This window comes from Vicugna pacos, chromosome X (genome assembly GCF_048564905.1).
Source record: "Vicugna pacos chromosome X, VicPac4, whole genome shotgun sequence".
Classification (NCBI taxonomy): Eukaryota; Metazoa; Chordata; class Mammalia; order Artiodactyla; family Camelidae; genus Vicugna; species Vicugna pacos.
Window position 1 is genome coordinate 65,114,774 of NC_133023.1, and position 17,103 is coordinate 65,131,876.

Consider the following 17,103-nt stretch of genomic DNA (forward strand, 5'->3'; position numbering starts at 1 on the left):
GTTCTCCATATGTTCTCTTCTAGGAGTTTTATGGCTTCAGGTCTTATATTTAGGTCTTTAAACCATTTTCAGTTTATTTTTGTATATGTTTGAAGAAATGTTCTAATGTCATTGTTTTACATTAGCTGTCCAGGTTTCCCAGTACCACTTGTTGAAGAAATTGTCTTTTCTCCATTGTATATTTTTTCCTCCTTCATTATAGATTAATTGAACATAGATGTGTGGGTTTATTTCTGGGCTCTCTATTGTGTTGCATTGATCTATGTGTCTGTTTTGGTGCCAATAACATGCTGTTTTGATTACTATGGTTTTGCAGTATAGTCTGACATTTGGGATGGTTATACCACAAGCTTTGTTGTTTTTCCCTAGGATTGTTTTGGAAATTTGGAATATTTTGTGGTTCCATATGAATTTTAGGATTCCTTTTTCTAGTTCTGTGAAAAAATATAATGGGAGTTTTGATAGGCATCACATTAAATCTGTAGATTGCTTTAGGTAGTATAGCCATTTAAACAATATTAATTCTCCCAGTCCAAGAGCATGGAATATCTTTCCATTTATTTGTAACATCTTTAATTTCCTTCATCAATGTTTTATAGTTTTCAAGGTATAAGTCTTTCACCTCCTAGGTTAAGTTTATTTCTAGGTATTTTATTTTTTGATGCAATTTTAAGTGAGATTGTTTCTTTATCATTTTGACATCTCATTATTAGTATATAGAAATGCAACAAATTTATGAACATTAATCTTGTGTCCTGCACCCTTACTGAATTCATTTATTAGTTCTAATAGTTTTTGGGTGGAGACTTTAGGGTTTTCTATATAAAGTATCATGTCATCTGCGAATAGTGACAGTTTTACCTCTCCTAATTTGAATATCTTTTATTCTTTCTCTTGTCTGATTGCTGTGGCTAGGACTTCCAATACTATGTTAAATAAAAGTAGAAAGAGTGGGCATGTTTGTCTTGTTCCTGATGTTAGAGGAAAGGTATCAGCTTTACTCCATTGGGTATTATATGGGCTGTGAGTTTGTGGTAAGTGGCCCTTATTATGTCGAGATATGTTCCCTCTGTACCTACTTTGATGAAAGTTTTTATCATGAATGGATGTGGAATTTAGTCAAATGCTTTTTCTGTGTCTATTGAGGCAATCATGTGATTTTTAGTCTTCCTTTCATCAATGTGATGTATCACATTGATTGACTTGCAAATGTTGAATCATCCTTGTGATTCAGATATAAATCCAGCTTGATTGTGGTATATGATTCTTTGCATATATTTTTAGATTCAATTTGCTAATTTTTTGTTGAGGATTTTTGCATCTATATTTATCAAAGTTATTGGACTGTAATTTTCTTTTTTGTAGTCTTTTTGTCTGGTTTTGGTATCAGGGTAATGGTAGCCTCGTAGAATGGTTTTGGGAGGGTTCTTTCCTGTTAAATCTTCTGGAATAATTTGAGAAGGATAGGTATTTTTTCTGTTCCTTTTAAGTGTGTGTGTTTCCTTCTCCCTGCACTGCATCTTTGCTGAAGCAACTGGGGCTTGTGTGCTTATAGGACTCTGATGCTCTGCCTATGTTTGTATCAGCAGCTCCACTCAGGCACGGCCCATAGTCACATCTTTTCCCAGGTGTGGGTGCCCCAATTCTAGTCCTGGACTGTGGTATGGGGTTTATGGTGCTGGGGTGTTTGCTGAGCTTGGGCTAGGGAGCACAGTGAGGCAGTCACAGGAAACTTGGCAGTAACTAAGGCAAAACTTTCTGCCCTGCCTTGGGTCAAGTCAGCACCTGTGTACTCCTCACAAGTGGAGTCCAGGCTTCTGTAGCCTTTCTACTTGTCCCAGCAGTTCTCTAAGCTCCCAAGGGAGCTTGTCTCCTATGTGTAGGACCCCAAGACTGGAACACCCAGTCTGTGACTTGAACTGCTCACTCTCCAGGGCAAGAGTCTGCCTGTATGATCTCCCTTTTCCTCTTAGTCCCCTCCCAGCAACACAGGTCCTGACTCAATGCTTTTCTTCTCATCCTACCCAATTATGTGTAAATTTTTCTTATAGCCTTGGTTGTATAAGAGTCCTTCTGCCAGGTTCCAGTTAGTTTTCCATAAGAATTGTTCTACATCTAGATGTATTTTTGATGTTGTCTGTTGGGGCGAGGTGAGTTCCATGTCTTCTTACTTTACCATCTTGATCTCAGAATCCAACAGTCACTTTTTAAACTATAAGAACTGAAACCTTTTCAACACCATTTTCCACTTCCACCTCCTCCCATCCCTAAACCAGTGTACCTACCTTTGATTGTTAGGTGTTTGTGTTGTTTTAGCTAAAAGTTACAAGCAAAGACTCACCTGAGCAGAGGAGAGACAGGCTTTGAACAAACAGTAGTTTAATAGAACAAAAGGTGTGATAAGTTAAACCCATATTAAATCACTGAAGAACAACTAAGGAGCCCAAGGAGGAATGGGATTGGGGGACAGCATGGAATTAGAATATTCCCATATATACATAATGCAGGTAGGTATGGCTTGCTTCAGATTCCAACCAGATAAATGAATAAATGAATGAAGAAATGAGAAGTTTCAAATGGTTCTTGACACTTATGATGATACCTTTTCATCAATATACAACACTATTGAGTACAATAGTGCCTGGCTGTTCACTTGTTTGCCTAATACAAAACACAGGAGCAGCCAAGAGCTGTTGCCTTACAAATCTCTCAGTTGACAAAATGCAATTTTTGGCATAATTCACGGGGATTATTTTGAGCTAACCATTTTTCTTTGGCAAAGTTTGATGGCAAAAATTCAAAATAAGTTTCTAAAGTATGAAACGAGGCCACAGTGCTTCTTAATTCCTGCTGGGGATTCCACCGTGGAAAGCAGCAACACCTAGTGTTGGAATTTAACTGTTGTCCCAATTCATTTGTATTTTTAAACTATCTTATTTTTCTTTACAATTTCTTTAAAATATATACTTGCTTGCACTTTAGTGTGGAGAAGAAGAAAATGGACTGGAAGCATTTTGAGCTCTCAGGGGCAGTCCTTCATAGGAATGAAGAACTATTCTTTTCATTACCTTATTTGTATATGCTAGAGCATTTTGCTTGTGAATTGAATAAGTCTTGGAGGAAGACAGTTGTCATTAAAGTATAGATCTCCCTCACATTTTTATGTTATCAGAACTTATTTTTATTATTTGTTTTTTCCCAACTTTATTGAGAAATAATTGACAAATATAATTTTATATATTTAAAATGTACAATAAGATGATTTGATATATATGTACATTGCAGAATGGTTATTAAGATCAAGATTATTAACATATTCATCACTTCACATAGTTAACTTTTTTTTTTTTGGTAAGTACACTTAAGATCTACTCTCAGCAACTTTCAAGTATATGATATTGTATTATTAGCTGTAAGCATTGTGCTATACAAGAGATCCTCAGAACTTATTTTTCTTATAACTGAAAGTTTGTACCCTTTAACCTACATGTCTCCAAGTCCCCCTCTCCCCAGCCCTGGCAACCACTATTCTATTCTCCGTTTCTATGAAATCAGCTTTTGGCCCAGATTCCACCAATAGGCGGCAGCACATTGTATTTGCCTTTCCCCATCTGCTTATTTCACTTAGCATAATGTCCTCCAGGTTCATCCATGCTGTGGCATATGGCAGGACTTCTTTTTTCTTTAATGGCTGAGTAATAGTGCATTTTATATATGTGTATACACAGATACACACACACACATACACACACACACTCCATGCTTTCTGTACCTATTCATCAGTTGATGGCCATTTAGATTGTTTCCATATCTTGGCTACTGTAAATAGTGCTGCAATAAACATGTGCATGCAGATTTCTCTTTGAGATACTTATTTCATTTCCTTTGTATATATATCCAGAAGTAGAATTGCTGGATTATATGGTAGTTCTATTTTTAATTTTGGGGAGGAATATCCATATTGTTTTCCATAATGGCTATACCAGTTTACATTCCCACCAACAGTGTATAAGTGTTCTCTTTTCTCCACATCCTCACTAACATTTCTTATCTCTCTTATCTTTTAAATAATAACTATTAACAGGTGTGAGGTATCTCACTATGGTTTTGGTTTGTATTTTCTAATTAGTGATGTTGCATTCTTTTGCATGTGGATATACAGTTTTTCCAACAACAATTATTGAAGAGATTATCTTTTCCCTATTGTCAAAAATTAGTTGACCATATATGCATAGGTTTTTTTCTGGGCTCTCTATTCTGTTCCACTGGTCTGTGGGCCTGTTTTTTTAACTTATACTATAATGTTTTGATTACTATAGCTTTGTTATATAGTTTCCAATCAGGTAGTGTGATACCTCCAGTTCTTTCATCTTTTTCAAGATTGCTTTGGCTATTTGAAGTCTCTTGTAGTTCTATATAAATTTTAGGATAGTTTTTTCTATTTCTGTGAAAAATGCCATTAGAGTTTAATAGGGATTACACTGAAATTGTAGATCACCTTTGATCACCTTTATTGACCTAAAAAATTAATTTGTCCTATCAAAAACATGGGGTATCTTTCCACTTATTTCTGTCTTTGTTAATTTCTTTCATCAGCCTGTTAAAGTTTTTAGTGTACAGGTCTTTCACCTTCTTGGTTAAATTTATTTTTAATTATTTTATTAACTAGATGCTGTTGCAAGTAGGATTGCTTTTTAATTCTATTTGAAATAATCCATTATTAGTGTATAGAAGCACACTGGTTTTTGCATGTTGGATTTGTATCCAGCAACTTGGCTGATTCATTTATTATTTTGGTGGATTTTCTATACATAAGATCATGTCATCTGCAAACATGTATTATTATGATTGTATTGCTGTCTAGGTCTCCTTGCAGATCTGTTTATTGTTTAATATATTTAGGTGCTTCTATATTACATGCGTATATATTTATAATTGGTATATCCTCTTGATAGATTAACTCCTTTATCATTATATAATGATCTTTTTGTCTCTTATTACAGCTTTGGAGGTAAAGTCTATTTTGTATGATATAAGTATAGCTACTCCTGCTCTCTTTTGGTTTCCATTTTCATAGAATATCTTTTTCCAACCCTTTACTTCAATATATGCATGTCCTCAAAGCATATGTGAGTCTCCCCCAGGCAGCATATAGTTGGATCTTGTTTTTTTTTTCAATCCATTCAGCTAATCTATGTCATGTAATTGGAGAATTTAAACAACTTACATTTAAAGTAATTACTGCCATTTTGTTAATTTATCTCTTTTTTTTGCAGTTCCTTTGTTTTTTCTCCCACTCTTGCTATCTTTCTTTGTGAACTGAAGTTTTTTTTTGGTAGTGGTATTCTTTGATTCTCTTCTCATTATCATTTATGTATATATTATGTGTTTTTGACTTGTGGCTTCCTTAAGGCTTTCATAATACATCTTGTAATTATAACAGTACTTTTAAAACTACATCAGTTTAACTTAAATTGCATACAAAAGCTCTGTACTTTTACTTGCCTCCCCTGATGTTTTGTTATTGATGTCACAATTTATATCTTTTTGTATTGTGTATCCATTAATAAAATATTTGAGCTACAGTTAGTTTTAATACTTTTGTCTTTTAACCTATATGATAGAGTTCAAAGTGATTTACACACCACCATTGCAGTATTAGAGTATTTTCAATTTGACTATATGCTTTCCTTTACCAGTGAATTTTATACTTTCATGTTTCCATGTTACTAAGGAACATCCTTTTTTTCAGCTTGAAGAACTCACTTTAGTATTTCTTGTAAGACAGGTCTAGGGGTGTTAAATTTCTTAAGCTTTTGTTTGTCTGGGAAAGTCTTTTTCTTTCCTTCATTTCTGAAGAGCAGCTTTCCTGGGTAAAGTATTCTTGGTTAGTATAGATTTTTCTTTCAATACTTTGATTATATCATCCCATTATCTCCTGGCTTGCAAGGTTTCTGCTGAGAAATCTGCTTATAATCTTATTGGGGTTCCCTTGTACATGATAAGTCTTTTTTCTCTTGCTGCTTTCAAAATTCTCTCTGACTTTTTAAATTCTGATTATATTGTATCTTGTTAAATATCTTTTTGAGTTGAATCTGTTTGGGGATCTTTGAGCTTCTTGTACCTGGATGACAATATCTCCCCCAGGTTTGGGACATTTTCATCCATTACTTCCTTAAAAAGGTTTTCTGTCCTTTTATCTCACTCTTATTTTTCTGATACTCCCATATTGTGGCTATTCTTTCAGTTGATAGTATCCCATAATTCACATAGACTTTCTTCACTTTTCCTTATCTTTATTTTCTCCTCTGATTGGATAATATGAAGAGATCTGTCTTCAGGGTGCAGCTGTGGCTTGGGCCCAGGGCACAGTGTCCAGTAGCAGCACACCCTGGGCAAGGTGAGTCAAACTTCAGACTCTGGCCCCAGAGGGCAGTCGTTGAACAGAGCAGCTTGGATGTGGTGATGGCCAGTCAAAGCTGTGTCTTAGAATCCCAAGGGCAAGGCACAGAGCTGCAATAGTGCATCCAGTGACAGTAGGTCAAAGCCACAATTTAGAACCCAGGGTGAAGTTGCAGAACAGCAGCAGCTGGGCCTGATGATGACCCATTAAAGCTGCATGTTAGGAGTATTCTAGGGATGGAACACAAGCAGCAAAAGTGTGGTCCCAGTAATGGTGGGTTACAGCACTGACTTACTACCTGGGATCAGAATGCAGAGTAGCAGCAGTGCAGCCTTGGTTATAGTGGGTCAAAGCCACAATGTAGGGCCTGGAGGTGGAGTGCAGAACAGCGGCAGCTCTGATACTGTAGACGGCAAAGCACTGCAATGTCCTGACTGATCCTGGAGGGCTAGGCACAGCAGTGACTGGGGCCCTTGGGAACAGGTCTCACTGCAGCAACACCTCCAGCCTCAGGGAGGAGACACAGCAGTGGGGACTCCAGTCTCCATCAGCTGGCTTCAGCATTAGTGAAGACTTTGAGGGACCTCAGTAGCAAAGGCTTCAAGCATCCATGAAGGTGAGGTTTTGGGGTTCTCCTGCTCTTCCTTACCTATGGGGTGAAATTTTTCCAAGGGGATCCATACTAATGCCAAGCTTCTCTGGACTGGCAGTTGGGAAGATAGAGGCAAAATACTTCGTATGTTTTTCTATGTAGCCATCTTCAGTGTTTAAGCTCTTTAGAGTTTCTACTGTTTCTTCATTGTAGTCCAGAGCTTTCTAGAGCTATTTTTGTCAGGTTGTATTTTATTTATTGTCTTTATATATAGTTTTTGTGGGAGAGGCAAACATTAGGACCTCCTAGACTTCCATCTTGCTGATGTTATTTCCTTATTTTTATTTTTAAAACTTTGCTATATTTTGATTTCACACCTTATTGTATTCTTTCTTATTTTGTTTTATTTTATTTATCAATTTACTTAACGTCTGTAAGCCACAATTCCTAACCTGTAAAATAAGAAAAAAACATTATTTAAAAAATAAAGCATGTATGGAGAGGCTGCGGAGAAAAGGGAACCCTCCTACACTGCTGGTGAGAATGAAGTTTGGTGCAGCCACTGTGGAAAACAGTATGGAGACTCCTCAAAAGACCAGGAATAGACTTACCATATGACACAGTAATCCCACTCCTGGGCATATATCCAGAAGGAACCCTACTTCAAAAAGACACCTGCACCCCAATGTTCATAGCACCACTATTTACAATAGTCAAGATATGAAAACAGCTTAAATGTCCATCAACAGATGACTGGATAAAGAAGAAGTGGTATATTTATACAATGGAATACTATTCAGCCATGAAAATGATAACATAATGCCATTTGCAGCAATATGGATGTCCCTGGAGGATGTCATTCTAAGTGAAATAAGCCAGAAAGAGAAAGAAAAATACCATATGAGATGGCTCATATGTGGAATCTACCAAAAAAAAGAAAGAAAAAGACAAATGATCATAAATACAAAACAGAAACAGACTCATAGACAAAGAATACAAATTTGTGGTTGCCAAGGGGGCAGGGGGTGGGAAGGGATAGACTGGGATTTCAAAATTTGTAGATACTGACAGGCATATGTAGAATAGATAAACAAGATTATACTGTACAGCACAGGGAAATATATACAAGATCTTGTGGTAGCTCACAGAGAAAAAGAATGTGATAATGAATATATGTATGTTCATGTATAACTGAAAAATTGTGCTCTACACTGGAATTTGACACAACATTGTAAACTGACTATAACTCAATAAGAATAATAAAAAATAAAAATAAAGCATGTAAATCAATACTATATTATGGAATTTACAATTTTTTTCTAATTTATATTTGGATATATCCAGAGACCTTACTATACACTTTGCAAACTCATGTTTGTCCCTGTTATACAATTCTTCCAATATATTTGAATAAATTCTTTTCTTTGCTTTTCTAATTGTACAGCAATATCTTCTGTATATATTTCTTCAGCTAGAAAATAGGACTGATTTAATTAGACTACCTCACAGGGCACAGTGAGATATAAACCCCAAATTGATCACTACAGTTGTTGGAAATGAAGTCCAATGCTTCTTGCTCTCCCTCTGGTGCTCCCTTGCCATGGTAAGAAAGGCATAGAGTAAGGGCTCAATCCCTAACTTGGAAAAAAGGAACAATTGCACTTACCTCAAAAGCATTATTTTGAGGATTGTATGACATAAAGCTTAAAAGTGCCTGGTGACTGCTTAATCAATGTTAGTTATCATTATTCAAAGACACCACTCCATCCTGAAAGCCCTTTTTCCTTCCTGAGTTCAATGCCTCTCCTTGGCTTCAAAACTCTGGTCAAAGCCAGCTGTCTAGAGACTGGGACAATAGCTCTCAAAAAATTTGGTGCAATGAGCAAAGGAAGTGTCCATTTTTTAAAAAAATTCCATGTTTAAGGAAATGAGAGTAGAGAGAGGTAGTCCTTTTCTGGACCAAAATGGTAGAGTAGGCCTTCAATGAACACTTTTCAACTGACGAACCAAATTTATTTTTTAAAGTGAGGAAAGGAGCCAAGGATTGGACAAATATGGTCCTCTGTGGAAAAAGATATGCAAATCCTATAGAAGAACATTCATAAATTTTGTAGTAAAACCTGGAGCCTGAATGGGAGTGGATTTAAACAGCCAAATTTCTTTATTTCTTTAAAATATTAATGCAATTACATTAATATATGTATAAGCCATGTTCATTATTGAAAATATAGAAAATACAAACAAGCAGGGAAAAAAATCCTTAATAATTACTTAAACAAGAGACTACCTTCTCAGAAATTTGGCATATGGAATTCCAGATGTTCTTGTGTGTGTCTGTGTGTGTGCATGTGTGTGTATGCTGAATAAATAAATAAATAAATTTTATCAGAAATGAGATTATCATAGTTCTTTGGTTTTTTTTCATTTCTATCTTGAATATCTTTCCATGATAAAAGTTCTAAGCATCTTCAAAGCTTATTTTTATGAAGTTACTTTCTAACACAACTTTTTTTCATGCAACATTTCAGTCTGGAGGAGCCCTTTCATAATGTCTGCTGGAAACTTCATCTTTGTGTCAAATGCAATATCTGCAATCAGTCAATTACGCTACTTAACTAGGGAGCCACTATAGAACTGATTTTGGTTATACGAACAATCTAAGTATTGAAGAGGTATGAGCTTTCCCAAGTGCCAGTGGTCTTCTTTCTGCTGCCTTCAGCAGTCCTGAAATATTTTTCAAAAGTAAGCATAAAGAAATAGAATTTGCTTCATCCCTTCAGGGGGGGAATGACTCAGTTAAGAAATGTCTCTCTCATCAGTAGTTTTGTTGGAGGTGCTCATCATAATTTTCCACTGTGTAATAAAACTTCACTTAGAAATAGCTGGAAGGATTTTCACTTCTGTGGGTATAGGGATGGGGAGAAAACAGAGCATTTGAAATGACAGAAGTGCTGAGTGACATCCACTTAACTGCCCAAAGAGAACGTAGGCTCTTCCATATCACTTAACTATCTATACTGACATTTCCTGGGGTTCTGGTCATGCTGGCGGTGATCTCCTCAAAACTTTCCCAGAGAAACATTCCTCAAATCCTGGACTGTCAGTATTCATATAAGATACTGCATTTGTCTTCCCATTCCAAAGAATTCTAGAGAAGACATGAGGCTTCTGGAATCTGTTATTAACATCCACAATCTGTAAATTTGTGGAGTTTTCATGGCTGCTAAACTTCAAAGTCTAAGTACATATGATTGCATCATATTATTTTTGAAGATGCTTCATGTTCTGCCAAATTAGAAAAACCACATTCCTACTTCTCCCTATGCCATGGTGCTGTGCTATTGAAAACAGAGAACGCTTGAAAACTCTCCAGTGGCAGGCCTTCATTCCATAGTTTTGGGGTGATTTATAAATTTGGGGTTCCTAATTTCCATGCCCAAGAGTATTCTTTTTCTTCTGCTAGTTTCCCTAAAATCTACAACATATTCACAACTGCTTTTTGGGGACCCCCATACCTCATTATTTTTACATATAGTGTTCTTTTTCCTTTCTGAACACTAGCGTATCAGAGACTTTACAAAGGATTAGACTGAATATTAGTCCACCCATAACTTGTTGACAAATTTGTTTTATATTAGCTCTTAGACACAACCATCTTTCCTTATCAGTAGTAAGAAAAGGAAGGGGAAAAATAAACCATCATTTTCTGGGTGGTTATTAAACATCAGACACTGCCCTGGGCGATTTGCATATGCTATCCAGATGTCAGCTGATACTATCCTGTGCTTTGAGAATTCCATAATTTTGGCACAAGTCCTCTAGTACACATTGTAGTCTACTGCTTTCTCTGCAATATCTGAGAATCCTCAGGGAATTATGGTCTCACAAGCACATCTGGTTTTGAGTTCCTTTATCCGCTAATCTCTCTATTGCATAGTTTTTCCCTTTTTTGTGTGTGTCTGACACCCAGCCAGTCTGGGAACTTTGTTCCTATCCCTTGATTTCCTCCCAAACTGCTTGTACAAGAAATGTAAAGCCAAGAGCACATTTTACTTGCAACTTGGAACCAAAGAGCATTTTCCACTGATGCAAAACGAGAAACGTGGAACTGAGTTTTAGATATGCCTCTTCCTTCAAGTCTTTTAGCCATAGTGCTATGAGGAATTTCTTACTGGTCATCTTTTTCCATAGGCTTCAGCATGCTTCCATATTTCACAGCCCTCTCTCCCTCCCCTTGTGTCTCCCTGCTACTCAGTTTGCCAAGCTCTTGCAGAGTCACTCTCCCCCAACTTAATTCTCTTATTTTGTTACATAAAACAATGATTCTCTATACATTTACTTATTGTATTAGTCTACTTCTGCTGCCATAACAAAATATCACAGCCTGGATGGCTGAGACAACAGAATTTTATTTTTTCATAGTTTTAGAGGCTGGAAGTTCAAAATCAAAGTGCCAGCAGGGCTGGTCTCTCTCCTTGGCTTGCAGATGCTGCCTTCTTTTTGTGTCCTCACATGGCCTTTTCTGTGGGATCACATTCTTCTGGTATCTCTTCTTCCTCCTATAAGGACACTAGTCCTATTGTATTAGAGCCCACTCTTATGAACTCATTTACCTTAATGGTCTTCTTAAAGGCCCTCTTAATATGGTCCTATTGGAAGTTAGAACTTCAACATGAATTTTGGTGAAATAAGGGGTGGGATTCTTACAAGAGTTCTTGGAAGAAGTTGAATTTGGACTGGACCTTTTTAAAAATTTTATTCTTTCTGTTTGTTTTTTGAGGGGGAGGTAATTAGATAGATAGATTTATTTATTTATTTATTTATTTATTTATTTATTTATTTATTTATTTATTTATTTTTAAAAATGGAGGTTGAACTGTGGGTTGAACCCAGGACCTTATGCATGCTAAGCACGTGCTCTACCACTGAGCTATACCTTCCCCCTTGAACTGGATCCTGAATAATAATGTTGACAGGTGGAGAAGGGGGAAGATATTTTCAGGCAAAAGAAATAGTGTGAGAAAAGGCATGCGTATGAGGCATTGCTGAGAAAACATCATCTTTCTTGTGTTTAGAAATAGAAGAGAGGAATGGATTAGGGATGGACTGTGAAGAGGAATGTAGGCTCTAGTAAGGGTGACCAATTTAGAGGTCAGTTTAGCCTCATTTCCTTTTTGATAGTGTTACTATACAGATGGATGACAGGAATGCTATTGATGAAGAAAAACCTGGATTTCAGCAAGGAAGGTATTTGATAAGGTTCTAGGCTAATCTGATCTGGGAAACAGAATCACTTGGAGGTTAATAACTGGAAGACCTTTACCAATGAGTGGTGATTAATGGATTAATGTTCAACTTAGAGGGAGGTCTCTACTCGTGTCACTACTGAAAGGCATGCAGATCAGATTTGGAGGTTATACAAGATGTGGAAATAAAGCTGAAATGCAGAATAAAAGAATCAAGATCCAAAGAACTCTCTACAGGGTAAAAGTTAAATGAGATTAAGCAAAGCATGCTGCATTTTCCTTCATTCATGTCTTCAAACATTTATCTTGAGCATCTAGTATATATGAAGCATTAGGCTGGATGGTGAGGATACAAAGATAAATAAGACATAATTCCTCAAGGAACTCACAGTCTCACTGGAGGAGGCAGATGAATTGATTTTGTCAGTACAGCGTGATAAGTACTATGACAGAGGTAAGTACAGAGTGCTATGGGAAGACAGAGAAAGGGCATTCAAATGGGAAAGGTATTCATGAGGATGTGATGTTTGAGTTGAATTTTTAAAATTGTCTTCTCTTTGTTTCTTTTTAATGTTTTTCTAATGGGGGGAGGTAATTTTAGGTTTATTTACTTGTGTGTGTGTGTGTGTGTCTGTGTGTGTGTGTATGTGTATATATATATATATATATATATATATATGTATATTTTTTTTAACAGAGGTACTGGGAATTGAACCCAGGACCTCATGCATGTTAAGCATGCACTCTACCACTGAGCTATACCCTCCCCAACTTGAGTTGAATTTTAAAGGAGTTAACCAGAATCTGAAGAAACAAGGATGATATTTTAGGTATAGAAAAGCAAATGGCTTTGAAGCAGTCAGACATATTTCAGGAACCTTAACTAGTCAGGTCTGACTATAAGTAATGGTAGGTATTGAAGAGTGATACAGAAATGAATTGGACTATGAACTCACTGAAACTGAGATCAGAATGTGTCCACTCAGCATTATCAGCAACTAAGATACTTCTTGGAACAGAGTAGGCCCCCCAGGAAATATTTTTTGAATGAACAAATGAATGAACAGCATGAGTCACATCTTGAAGGGCCTTAAATGCTAAACTTGAGAGTTTGAACTTTATCCTATTGGTGATGGGGGGCCACTGAGGTCCTTTAAACATAGAGTCATGTGCTCACATTTGTGTTTTGGAAAGCTCACTGGCAGCAGTGGGACAAATGTATTATAGAAGAGACAATCTGTAGGCAGGTGGGTTACTGTTATAATCCAGATGATAAATTAGAGGAAAATAAATCATTAAGGAATGACAGTGGGGCTATACTGGTAGAACCAACAATATTTGGTAACTGATTTCTTATGAGAATTAAGTAGAAAGTGAGGAGTATGGATCAAGGGAGTTTGAGGAGAGAATTCAATTTTTATAACAGGAATAAAAGCTGTTTAGGATGTGTAGAAACGATGCCTTGAAGCATCTGTGGTCCAGTAAAGTTGAAGATGATGAATACCTGGTGTTATCAATTAGCATGACTGTGTTGTTTTCTCCTATGGGGTCTAGCAGCTTAGGTATAAAAACGATGTTTGAATAGTTTGATTTTTCTAAGATTTTAGTTTGTGGGTGGGTGTTAATAGAAAGGATTGGAGGTAGAAGGAATTAGTCTCATTTCTCTTCTCCCTTTAATAGCAGAATTCCTTAAATGAATTTTCTGTACTCACTATCTTCATTTCCTTTCCTTTAATTTTCTCTCTCCAATAAGGCTTTGTTCCTACCTACCCACTGAAACTGTTCTTGTCAAGGTCACTATGTTGTTAAACCCAATAAGCAATTTTCAGTCCTCATTTTGTCTGAAAACTCAGCAGCATTTGATACGTTTGTTTGCTCCTTCCTGCTTGAAATACTTTCTTTACTTAGATTCCAGTGTAGTACATTCTCCTAGTTTTCCTCCAACTTCTCTAGTCACTGTTATTTATGACCCTGGCCTCTAAATATTGCATAGGACCAGGAATCAGTTCTTGGACATCTTTTTTCTATCTATATCTATTCTCTTGGAAAGCTCATCCAGTTGCATAGCTTTAAATATCATTTAAACCTTTACGATTCTAAAATTTATATCTGTAGCCTAGACCGCTTCCTTGAACTCCAGACTTAAATATCCAGCTTACTACTAAACATTTCCACTTGGATCTATTATAGGTATCTTAAAACTAACTTGTCCCAAAACAGCCACAGATCCCCCCAGTACTTTTACCTTACTTCAAATTCTTCAAATTCCTGTCTTTCCCATCTCAGTTAATGGCAATTCTATTCTTACTGCAGACCAAAATCCTCAGTATCATTCTTGACTACTTTCTCTCACTCCCTAAATTCATATTCTCTCTCTCTCTTTCTCTGGATTCTAAAAAAGTTATACTCATAGAACCAGAGAGTAGAATGATGGTTGCCAGGGGCCAGCGGGTAGGGAAAATGGAGAGAAGTTGTTCAAAGGGTACAAGCTTTCCATTATAAGATGAGTAAGTTCTGGGTATTTAATGTACAGCATGATGACTATAGTTAATAATAATGTATTGAATACTTGAAATTTGCTAAAAAAGTATATCTTAGGTGTTCCTTCCACACACACAAAAAAAGGTAACTGTGCGAGGTGGTGAATGGATTAACTTGATTGTGGTAATCATTTCACGGTTGTATACATGTGTTAAATCATCATGTTGTACACTTTTTAAAAATCATGTTTTAGACACTAAATATATACAATTTTTATTTATCAATTATGCCTCCATAAAGATGGAAAAGTTAATGCAATTTATTTAAATTTTGAGTGTTATATTTGAAATACTACATGTTTGTTGCATTATCTTTGAAGCTTTTTAATGATTTTCATTTGGCGTTTTTGTGTTAATGTTAGTTTCTTTTAATGTTTTCTATTATCAGTTGTCTATATCAAGTAGAGATCATTTTTATGTATAATTGAAAGATATATCTTTTCACAATATATTGGTTCATAATAATAAAGCATACATGTATAATTATTTTGGATTTTATTTTACAGAAATTTTAGTATCATAAAAATGAGTCACTTTTTATTACTATAGAATATTATAATTAATTAGAAAAATGCAAGTAAATGTTATGAAAAATACTGAATATCTTATGGTTTCAAAAATTTCTAGGAATTCCCAGAAATTCCAGTTCATTGATCCTGGATTACAAAGATTGATTTCTATCAGGAATTTGGAAGTACTTCTCCCTCACTTCCTTTAAATCATCCTCAAATGTCACCTTACCACATTCCGTATATACCCATCTCAGCTTGATTTTCTCTGTAGCACTTACTTCCTGATATATTGTATTGTCACTTGTTTATTTAAATTTTTTTCCTATCTCTCACTAAAATGCAAACTCTATGTATGAGGTTTTGGATTTTTACTTTCACTTCTATATAAAAAGTTTTTAGTACAAAGCTTACCATACCTGTAACATATTTATTTAACAAATGAATAAATGAAAAATTAAGAGATTTGGACTGGATAGAGACAGAAGTGAATCTGGAAGTAAGCTGATCATTGGGTACCCAGAACCAGGGAAAGGAGGGTTCAGGTAGAAGCTTAGATGATGTGGTAATAAAAGAATGAGATGAATGAGATGAGTGGAAGAATAAAAGACTGTGGTCAGAACATGGAGTATTGGTGTTTAAATTTTCAGAAAATGAAACAATATTGGGTTATAAGATTTAAGTTATAGTCATGGAAGTGGGTGAATGATGCGGAGTGGTGATGAAGGTCTTTGGTGTTAAAATGATCAAGGCTAGAGGTAAGGATAGAAGTTGATTGGAATAATCTACATAGACAATGAGGTTGCCCTGGATGATGTCAAGAACAGATGTAGAGAAAAAGTTGACGTCCTCAGTGAATGGCTGGAAGCCTAGGGATGACAGTAACAAGGATTCCCATGTTCATAGCAGCACTGTTCACAAAAGCCAAGGTATGGAGACAACCTAAATATCCATCAGTGGATGAATGGATATAGAAAATGTGGCATATATGTAGAATGAAATATTATTCAGCCATTAAAAGAAGGAAATTGTGCCATTTGCAACAACATCTTATAATTAGATAACATGATTGTCAGAGGAAGACTTTCTATCTGAAGATAGAGAAATAATAGCTTAAAAATTACCATTTGTTGAATTTCTATCATGTGTGCCAGGTAGGGTACTAGGTGTTTTGCATCAATTATCTCATGAAATCCAACAACCCTCTAGTGGCATCCAAGAATTTCTTCTAAACTGCTGAACAGGTATTCAGCAGGCTTTCCTACATACTGACTAGCTGTTCAGTCATAAATGCTTTCAAGAATATGGAGGAAGCAGGAGTTGTAGCTGTAGTTGTTGAAGTAGGGGGTGCTCTGGGTGAAGAAATACAGACAATTCTTATCAATGCATTTTTCTGTGGTTAGAGAGGCCAGCAGTGTTTTCAGCAAGATATGAAATAGGGGTATTTCTCAAGCTTGTTACACTGTGTTTGGGCATAGGTCTGTGGGTAGTAAGTGGGCTTTATAAGGACTTGGGCTTTAGGAACTAGAACTAGAGTGCAGTTGGGGGTGGTGGTCAGATATTAGGTAAGTGGCAATGGTATTGACAAGTAGGATGGTGGTGGCTAATGTATATTAGGAGTCAGCGTAGGGGATAATGGCACCCGCCACATTTAGGGGAAGTATTATATATATATATATGAAGTGGACAGTGGGTGATGAGGGGTAGTGAGCAGTCAGAGATGAAATGTAGACACAGGATATTGTTCCCCAAAACAATGAGAGGCTGGCAGATGAAGAATCCAACGTTCTAGTATACTAAATCAAGTTGTACA

General features: G+C 36.1%; 1 non-coding gene across 1 annotated transcript; it reads right to left on the minus strand.

The window, feature by feature from the left end:
* Positions 1–12,935: 12,935 nt before the first annotated feature.
* On the minus strand, positions 12,936–13,008 carry TRNAV-AAC (transfer RNA valine (anticodon AAC)). Its single transcript has one exon. It is a non-coding gene; the product is annotated as a tRNA-Val (tRNA).
* Positions 13,009–17,103: the final 4,095 nt, after the last annotated feature.